The sequence below is a fragment of the Pinus tabuliformis genome, chromosome 7 (assembly GCF_031772625.1).
Source record: "Pinus tabuliformis cultivar Carrire ecotype Pingquan chromosome 7, CPIR1, whole genome shotgun sequence".
In the NCBI taxonomy this organism is placed as follows: domain Eukaryota; kingdom Viridiplantae; phylum Streptophyta; class Pinopsida; order Pinales; family Pinaceae; genus Pinus; species Pinus tabuliformis.
Genome location: NC_142293.1, coordinates 1,072,384,213 through 1,072,391,823, shown reverse-complemented (window position 1 = coordinate 1,072,391,823; position 7,611 = coordinate 1,072,384,213). Strand labels below are relative to the sequence as shown.

The following is a 7,611-nucleotide window of genomic DNA, read 5'->3' as shown; positions in this document are numbered from 1 at the left end:
TCCTCACGGTGGCCAAAGAGCATTGCATAATAACATTCCTTCATACCAGCTACATAAACAACATAGCAGTCAAGTTGTTGTTTCAAATCTTTGGAATTGAGAAATATGGGGATTGATGTCGGTGATTTCTCCTCCATAATCATAGTTGGAGTATGCGTAAGGGAAAATAAGGTTCTTTCTGCTGCCAAGAAGTACATCCTGGATTGGCTGAGGGAATTTGGTGAATTTGAAATAATAATATTTGGAGACATCATCATTCTTGAAGAAACAACGATGAAGTGGTCATTTGTGATTGTTTTTGATTAAACCAGCTACCCTTTTGAAAAAGTTGAAGAAGTTGAAGCTTATGCTACTCTTTGAAAGCTTTTCCTTCTGAATGAGCTTAGATCTTAACATCCTCTCCATGATAGTCGAAAGGTATATGAGCGCCTTCAAAATTTTGGCATTCTCACTCCAAGTATGCAATTGTAAATAAGACTAATGTTCCAGATGAGCATTCCTGGGATGCCACTGTGCATAAGGTCTTAGAACTAATAAGTTTGAACAGTGCTGAAGGCTGGAAAAATTCTCCAAAGCTTATTCGTAGCATTCCTTTTCTTGATTTGAGCAGCCTTTCTAAGGTTGTTTTAGCTAGGAGGTCAAAGCTTGAAATAGATGGAAACATTGATCCTTTTGAGTTGATATCTTCTCTCCAGGAAAATGATCAAAATGAGTATCAATTCTGTTTTTAGCTTCCCAAACTATCGGCTTTTATTGGAAGCACGCCAGAGAAACTATTTTATAGGAATGACAACCTTGTTTCAAGTGAAGCAGTTGCTGGAACCCGCGCTCGAGGACATAATAGCATGGAGGATTTACAGATTGGACTAGATTTGCTCTACAGCTTTAAAGATCACCGTGAATTTGAAATAGTTAAAGAGAATATCAAGGAGAAGATGGAGACAATTTGCAAATATGTTAGTGTGGAGTCTGAGAAAAGCCTTATCAAGCAGGCAAGGGTGCAGCATCTATATGCCCGTTTGATAGGTGAACTGAAAGATGAAGTTGGTGAATTTTCTCTTTTGTCGTTACTTCATCCAACCCCAGCAGTTTGTGGGCATCCACAAGAGGCTGCACGTAATTTTATCAGCCAGAATGAGATATTTGATCGAGGAATGTATGCTAGACCTGTGGGATGGTTTGGAGGCAAGGAGGCTGAATTTGCTGTGGGAATCAGATCAGCAATGATGCATCTGTCAAGCTATGGAATTAGACAAGTCGGGTTGTGAATTCAGAGATAAAACAACAAAATTGAGTTGCCTCTGCCTATCAACGCTCTTTACTATGGCGCCCTCTTGCGCATACAGAAATCACAATATCTCATACAAATGATATAAACGCATCGGTGTCATCTATCAATGTTAGCTTGGGTACATTGCTTGGTTTCTCAAACTGCGTGGAGAACATATCACCAAATAAACTCAAATGAGCTGTGACAATGCTACACCTTTGGACGCTGTCACCATGACATATGTCTCAAATATGAAGGCAGGCGTGGTTGATGAAGTAAAGATTTTTGTGTTTCGCCCCCATGTTGGATTGCGGGCAAAATATTGTGTTGTCATTGTTTTTAAATTAAATTCTGCCTAGTAATCATGGTGATAGACCGCAGCTGGCAAGATATATAGTTGACATATACTTTGCATTATTCAAGGTGCTGATTTCTGTGGATGATGAAGCCGATGTTATCGTTGAGCAAGAGAGCTGAGGTGGTTTCTGAATAGGAATTAAGGCTAAGATCATGACAACTGGAAAGGGAGATTATAAAATAATGCTTTTCGGCTACAGGTCATTCAGGGAGATGTTCTCAAACGTGAACCGCCTTATATTGATGCGTGTGTGGCAGATATTCATTATTAAACATCTTCTTCGTTTACATTTAAATTGTTATCATACAGGCCAATTTTAAGTGCGCTTCTATCAGGTTCCAAAGGGAGTTTCAGATTTAGTGAGTTTGCAGTGGAATTGTAATGGTTGTGGTGCGTCTGCCGGGAGGATTATTAGTTCATAAAACACGTTCATGAATTTTCGCAGCGTCTGCTAATAACCGTAACTAATAACCACCTTTAGCTGCCAACTTTGATTATTAGTTATTAGTTCACAGGAGCCGTATTGATTATTTCACTGTATGGAACTTTCAAAGAGAGTTACCGAGATTTGAAAGGTAGAGCTACACAGAGGGTTAACTAATTAGTGATTTTGTGAACTAATAACCCTCTGTTTTATGTTTTGTATCACAAGTCTGCAGTTTTGGTTGCATAACGAGTTGTTATATGCTGTGGTTCGTGTAATCAATACTGAGCGCAATCATGGAGAACAATTTTGGAGAAAGGGTGTTGTGCTTCTGACTGTCTACAACATGCAAAAATGACTTTGTGAATGCAATCCAGATTAGCAATATTCTCTGTATCGTTATACCATGGCAGAGCTAGAAGACTTGTTTTGTATGGAAGATGAAAATTTTGCTGAATGAGACAACGTTTTGAAGGATAGAAGGGTTCGAAGCAGAAAGATGTCTGCAAGGCAGTCCACATGGTCTCAAGGAACACATCAAGTTAAGAAAGAGCATGGTGTACTCTCAGTGGCACTTCTCTTCAAAATCCTGTGGGAGAATTATGTTCTTTTGCTCGGTTCTTAGGGATCGATCTTTATTCGTATTACTTCTGAAAGAAATGCGCGCGGCCTCATTTAGAATACTAGCATAATTCAAATGCTCTGTTCAGTTTTGGTTTATAGCTTTTCAAAAAACTCAAAGGATTTCCTTGTATGTCTCAACTAACATTTACTGGTGAGGCAAATATTCAGAGTTACTCAAATGTGTTGCAAATGATGATCTCCAAGAAGTATAGGCAATTTAAGGACTGTGTCAAGATTGTCCAGGATCTAAATTTTACATTGGAGCAGGTTCTGAGGGTATCTCATGAGGAAATAGGAAAGCTCGACTATTGCATAAAGAGGCAATAAAGCCTTATGATCCTGGGGATGGAATGCAAACAAGCATCAATAGTCAACGGGTTAGTCCTTTGAAGAGAAAGAGTCTTTCTCAGGAGGACACTTCTAAATTTGATAATATGGAAGTTCAATTGAAAAAACCATCCGCTCAGAAGGATAGTTTTTGTGAAGGTGCTGGAAAAGATTTGGATTTCTATAAGAAAAACCAAGCTGTGAGAGAAGAGCAAAATAATTACAAGAAACCTCATTGTGAGAGAAGCATGGTGAGAATTAGGAATGATCATGTGGAGCTGCTATACAGACTTTTCCAAGGTTTTATATTTGAGGAATGCGTATTATTGATATTGTGAAAAGATTTCAGAAATTAAGTTTGGAGGCATTCATCAAGGTTGTTTGAGCCATTTAATTAGCAAGTTTTTGTTTTTCTTGGGTCACAAGTACTTTCAGGAAAACAGATAGCTCTAGTTATAATGCTGCAGTGACAAGCACATCTAGTTGGGGCAGAGTGAAGACCAGAAATGTGAACAGAAGAATGATGGCATTGAATGGAGACAGCCATTGAAGCTTCAAGGATTCTGAATCTTTCAAACAGTAAACACTTTAGTGAATCTTTTGGGAAAGATTTTGTCTTCATTACCAATAATTGGTATACATCTTTTCTTCCTGGTTAATCAAAGACAACTAAATTTATTGATGGAGATTGTGTTTTCTTTTAATCACACAGCAGTTTCGTAGCGCGCTACGAAACTGCTGTAGGTGATGATTTAAAGCGCAGGGCAGCTAGTTTGACACGGTGAGCGGGAGTTGAGGAAGAGGAACAGCTGTCTATCAAATACCACCTACAGCACATCAGAAACCTGGCATCATTCCATACTTGGGGTTATTAAAAGATTTGGGAGCAGGCTGCTATATTTTAGGAGAATGTTGGGAGACAGAAACCGATAAATAGGAGCACACCTTCTGGTCATTAAATGAGCCATCAGCGCTTTCAAGCATCCCAAGCCAGTATTCATTGTATCTGCAGCTCAGCCATCTCAATCCAACTAGCAAAAGGACATGTGTCAAGAGCCAGAAAAGCATCAAGCATACGAGGAGAAAGGAATTAATGTTTTAGTTTGATTAGGATTGTGTGCAATTACATTTCAGCACTTTGTAATAAATGCATTAATTAAATAGCATGTAGGAAGAGTTAATAGCCACCTTCGAGGCTCCCCTCATGCTGGAGGAGGAAGCTCGAGGTGTTTTAGTTTGCTTGCCTATATATGGGCCAAGGTAGGATGTAAAAAGGGTTGGATACTTTATAGAAAAACAGTGTTGTTTTGGGCCATTGTAAGACCTTTTTGACAGTAATAGTAAAACAGAGTTATTCTCTTCTCAAGATTCTCGAAGGATTGTCATGTTCAAATGTAGTGATAGTGTTTTATACTTTATGTTATTTTATAGTCTTGTTGTATGCAATCACTCAGAATTCATAATTATATGCTCTGACTTCCTGTGTATTCAGCAAGCTATGTTTTGGTGGAGTATGTTTGACATGTAATGCTAAGAGCCTTGATTTCCATGAGATCACTGTGTTTCCCTTGTTTACTTAATATTATAGACTCCATAGCCCAATGAGAGCCAGTTTGATGTGTTTCCAACCAGTTATGCTTTCATAAGTGAATAAAGAGTTAGCCATCTAGTGTTTGAAGGATTTTATCAAGAGTTGTGAGAGAGCCCTCTCTGATTAGGAAGGCTAATTCCTAATCTAAAGTATGGTCTGAAACAGTTACATGAAGCCTTGCTTGGTTGCAGCCCCTAGTACTGGTTTTGTGATAACACATAGCATTGTGCAAGACTTTGTCATGAATGTGCAAACTGACATAAAAGGGTGGAACAGATCCATATGTTGATTTTCCATTAACTTCAGGACCAAACAGCAGCTCATGGGTATCACCTAACACATTTACATCATCCTTGACCTCTGGAATTTGAAGTGATCTTTGAATTTGTTTCATATACACATCATGTTTGGCAAGTTCTGAGAGGGGGATGGATATTTTAAGTTTTCCAATCTCTGTCTCTAAATTAAATGGCTTTTCCAATGGAGTCTTGGTGTTGATGACGACAATTTTTTCTTTTTCATTTGAATTATCAGCGATTTGCTCTTGTATATCAACGTTATGGGAATGGATTGCTTGTGGTTTTTCAGTTTTAAGAGGGATTTTTGGAATGTTGTTCAAGTTCTCTTTCGAGGAAGAAGGTGGTAGAGGCTGATCAACAGAAGGCTGTATGTCTGTTATGTCCTCTACAGTCACTTGGTGCGGGTTTGGGACAGTTATATCAGCTGTTTTTGTTATAATAGCCATGCCTCTAATCTGGTTGGGCTGTTTGCCCTCCTTTGGTTTAACTTTGTCGGGCACATCTATGGTTCTTGTCCTCAGCTTATACTGTTTGTGGACTTCATAAATAGCTGAATCATAACCTTGTTTAATGTCAAAAGACTCACCAGAGTTAGTCTGAAATTGATTTATCTCATGGCCATCTTGGTCTTCTTGGGTTAGAAAAATTTGTTGTTCACCCTTCAAATCCATTAAGTTCATGTGAATTTCTTCTATGGGTTCATTAGAAGTGGATGCCTCTGCGTAGTTTTCTTGAAAAGGAGGTCTTATATCATGGTCTGGGCTAGACCTACCAGCGTTTGGATTTTGATTTTTCCTGAGATTCGGGTTCCTAACAGTGTTAGCTTGCTGCCTGTCCCATGATGATTTCCTCTCAACACTCTCTACTCTGTCTCCTAGCCTGTGCATGCCATTGATAACAACATCTAGCTTTTGATCTAAGGCTGAGGGCTCTTCCTTGAAGGTGTTTCTTCTCTCAGTTCTAGCTCTGTTTCTTTTGGCAATTAAATTTGCCTCCACAATGACAGCCACGTTTTGCATGTCTGCAAGGCTGTTAGGGGCTCTTTCTTTTAACTGGTAGGCCATATCTGGGTCGAATCCATCAGGGAATTTATATAAGGCAAGGTCAGGTGGGGGCCTTAAGTTTTGTGGGATAGAATTATAAACGCTATTGAACCTTGCACAATAGTCCACACTGTTTCTTGTGGACCTCTTTTGATTGTATCATATTCAGCTAGTATGTGCAAGGGGTCTTTCGTTTTCTCCCATCTGTTGATAAATGACTGGTATAAGGCTTCTGGGTCTGCTATGGAATTAGCTGGGAGTGCTCTAAACCAAGTCCTGACATCGCCTGTCAAACTTTGGACAAAAATCTTCATTCTCACACCATCATCGTCAATCTCATAGCTTTCAAAGTAATCCTGCATTTTCGTTGTATGCTGAAGGGCTGTGCAGGCACTTGTGCCATCAAAATATGTGATTTTAGTTTGGTAATCCTGAGGCATAGCTCCAGGATTAGTAGGTAATTGCAAAGGTGCATATCTGTTAGCCATATTCACAGGGATAAGAGGGACAATAGGAACAACTGGGATAATAGGAGTAGTAGTGGTAGTATGTGTAGTGAATGGAGGTGTGGAAGGAGTGGATGAAGAACCAGGGGAAATAGGGGTTGAACGAAATAAAACTTTGGCAGGGGTTGGGCCACAGTTTGGCTGAACTATCACAGGAGTAGAATCAGTAAAATCCTCCTTTAGCTCTAATTTCCTGAGGTTTCCTTGGATCAAATTCATATTTTCAAAGGCAGCTGTGGGATTTGGGTCTGGATTTGACCTTGTATAGCGTGAATTCTTCCTGGGAGCCTGCTTCTGGCTTTTTTTGGGGATTTTCTAAGAATGTATGGGTTAGAAAGAAACTTTTGGAGGTCTGGTTCTTTCCCAGTGGAGATTTCCAACTTGATTTGTGAAATTATTTGAGGATGTTCCCCAGTGGAGTCGCCATTATGTTAACACTCAGGTTGTCCCTAAATCTCCTTAAAGGGATATGGCCGAGGTAACCACAAACCAATCTTTGGACTGCAGGTCCTAGCCTACCTGCAGTCAGAGAGGGCTCTCTCTTTATGATTTAGCTTTGTTGAAGATGATATTAGGCTAGTTATTGAGTTCAAGGGGTTTTGTTTATGTTTGGTGGGAAGGAGGATGATTTCAAGTAGGGAGGCAATTCATAGTGTGGTAAGGTTCAAAACATTGGGCATGGAGTCATGGAGTAGGACTGCTGGTGCATTTTCTTGGTCACAAGAGGAATGAGGAGCAAGGTAGTTGCTCATGAAACAACACTTAAGTTTAAAAGGATAGAATGAGGGCGAAGGATTGAGAGGCAACAAAGAATCTCTGACTCAGCTTAACAGAGGGAAGATGAATGAGCTCTATCTAGGAGCAGCTAAGAATTCTTAGACAACAGTCATTCATATGTGAAATAGATCAAACATGAGCCATAAAGGAATTCATATTTATGCCTAAATCAAGAGGAAAACATTAAGAAGCCACAGAAACTGAGCATAGAGTGCAGCTAAGCAAATTCTAGACCAATCTTTTGTTCTGTGACTTAAGCATGTATGAAATTGAAATAACAGAGGTGAGAAACACTTATTGATCCATATAGCAGCACATGAATTCCATTATTCACTCTTCAACCATTAAAAACACTTCAAACAGTCCATCCTCCAAGCTTTAAGCAGTCTTTG

At 39.4% G+C, this 7,611-nt stretch overlaps 1 pseudogene; it reads left to right on the top strand.

Moving 5' to 3' along the window:
• Positions 1-845: 845 nt before the first annotated feature.
• Positions 846-1,268, top strand: LOC149251313 (isochorismate synthase, chloroplastic pseudogene; annotated as a pseudogene).
• Positions 1,269-7,611: the final 6,343 nt, after the last annotated feature.